The sequence below is a fragment of the Lycium ferocissimum genome, chromosome 3 (genome assembly GCF_029784015.1).
Source record: "Lycium ferocissimum isolate CSIRO_LF1 chromosome 3, AGI_CSIRO_Lferr_CH_V1, whole genome shotgun sequence".
Lineage (NCBI taxonomy): Eukaryota > Viridiplantae > Streptophyta > Magnoliopsida > Solanales > Solanaceae > Lycium > Lycium ferocissimum.
The window spans coordinates 14459380-14462103 of record NC_081344.1 but is presented as its reverse complement, the minus strand read 5'-3'; positions in this window follow the sequence as shown (position 1 = coordinate 14462103).

Below are 2724 nucleotides of genomic sequence, written 5' to 3'. Positions count from 1 at the left end.
GTCATAAATAATATTTATACCATTAAAATAATTTTTGAAAATGTCTCGCCCTCAACTTTCCACGACGACCTTGGAATTTCCAAACGTACAATATACGGGCTATAACACACTGATTCCCTTTCGTCATCGGCAAGATCATTGCCCTTAATGGCGCAGGTATATGCAGTCACATGTTCATTTGGGTCTGTCGTCCCATTATACTTTGGGATATCGGGCATGCAGAATCTCTTAGGAATTTTTATCGGTGCCGCACTCGGCAGAAATGGCATTTGAATAAATTTTTTCGAGTCCGGCCCCTTCAACACTGGTGGGGCCCTCGGAATCTGATCGACCCTCGAGTTATAGTTCTCTACCTTTTTATCGTTTGCCTCTATTTTCTTTTCGCCGAACTCGACTCGTTTCGTCAATTCTTCTAGCATCCTTATCAGTTCGCTGCTTTGCCCGGGGTGGTTCTCGTTTCCCCGTGGGACGTGCCTCTCCTCCGTATCCTGGGTCTATTCTGATGGGGCAATATTGGGTGCCTGACCCCGATTTTGCAATTGTGCTATGACCTCTTGTTGGGCACACTGAGCCATAGCCATGTCCAACTGGTTTTGGAGTTGTTGCAGCATGACCCCGTTGTTCTCGCCGGCCAGTACGTTGCCCACCGATGATCCGACTTGAACAGGATTAACGGGGGGCAGGTTGTTGTTTGGTACGTCCCCGTCGTCATGCTCATGATGGCTTGGTTCCACTTGGAAGTTGACAGAATGGGAATCCGACATTTCCAGTATACCTGAAATCAAACCTTAAAGAACAAGTATAAAATATCGAGTGTAACCAAAATGCTGTATTGAACCGCCACTACTATCTAAGGCCCCACGGTGGGCGCCAAACTGTTTAACCTTAAAATGGAGAACAATTAAATTTATGCGTGATGCCAAAGATATGTGGCTAAATTCAATTCAGGATTAAATTGCGAGACAAGCCAATAAATGGATAGAGAAGCAGATCTGATCGACAATTAAGTATATCTGGCCTCGGGTATAGAAACCGAGGTCGATACCTTCTGTTAAATACTTACACGATGAACAAATGAACTTAAGAACAGATGGGAATGGTTTTAAAGGATTCTTATGATTATTGATATCAACTCTCTTCGTCTTTCTGTTGCCAACCCCCTTAATGGTTGGGAACCTCCCCTTTATATAGTAGAGGAGTCCCAACCCTAGTACAATTCTAAATAAAGAAAAGAAATCTGGTGACAGCTGTTACCGAGATCGCCGCCGAAAGATCCGACGCCGAAAGATCCGGCTGAGGGCGGATATTTCGGTCTTCTCCTTATGGCGATTAACCGCCATTCCTTTATCGCCTCATCCCCGATAGAGCTCGATGCCTCGTTCTCGATAGTCCGGTCATATCGTACCCGAGCATAATCATGACAACGGGAAACCGAGCGTACCGTGTCCTCGGTTTTACCCGTATACAATCTTCAAATTCAATATGAAACACACGAACTGTAGAAGATATCACATATGGATCCTTATTTTCGTATATCTTTAGTAGATGGTGGTGTGGTGGTGCTAATGGTGGCAAAGGTTGTGGAGGGGAGGAGATGGTAGTGGTGGAAGAAGAAGGGGAAGAGAGGGGTAAATGGGTTGGGGTGGTGAGGTGGCATGCCATGTGGTGTCCACCTCACTTAGTTGACAATGCCACGTCATATCTCATGTCCATCGTGGACAATTTTAACAGAGGAGGGGTATATTTGGACCCAAAGTATAACGGAGGGGTACATTTGAACACAAAGTATAACGGGAAGGGTATATTTGGATCCAAAGTATAACAAGGGGTATATTTTATCCTTTCCTGATAGTACAAGGGTATATTTGACCCTTTTCCGTCTATTTTATCTATATGAATATGTATTTTTTTTACTAAAAAGTTTTACAAAGCATATACTCCATGAGCCAATTTCAAAGCATTCATAGAGTATTTGTTTGTCATCATATTAGGTCCATTCTTTTTCATCTGCAATTTTCAGGAGGGGGGCACTGACTGCCCATATCTACCTTGTCCCTTAATATTGATGCACCAAATATGTCCTAATTTAACAGTCCCACGTGAATATCCAAAAGTCTTTTTGAAATCTGCGTTTGGCATTAGGTCACCGACCTTATCTACCTCCATGAATTTGATCTACACAGTTTTTGGACATTCTTGAAATTAGCAAAGGAAAGGAAACGAAACTTTTACTAGTAGAACAATTTTCTTTTTTCAACTTCTTGTTCACATTTCCATTTATTTGCTTGGATGAGAAGGGATGAAAAGAAAAAACATCACCTATTTCACGTCTTTAATTTTGATTTTTTTGAATGAAGAGGAACTCTTTGTTACTGTCTTTGTTGTTTGATGAAGAAATTTGCATGTTTTCAATGTAGATTTTTTTATGTTGCTATGCTACTTTGTTGAAATCATCAACTTTGAATGCGGCGAAACCAACCCAAACCCCCGTTCAGTCGACTACCAAGACTGTTTTACCTATTCCTATGAAGCCTATTGTGTATCACCATGGTGAACCAACAATACAATACACCATGGAAGAAATAGATAGGATGATAATCCATGAGAAACTTCAATATGCAGTTGTGGGGAAGTTTACTTATGGATTGCCAGATTTGCATGCACTACGTAAGTTGATTCCACAACAATGTGAATTAAAGAGTACTACCACCATTGGACTGTTAT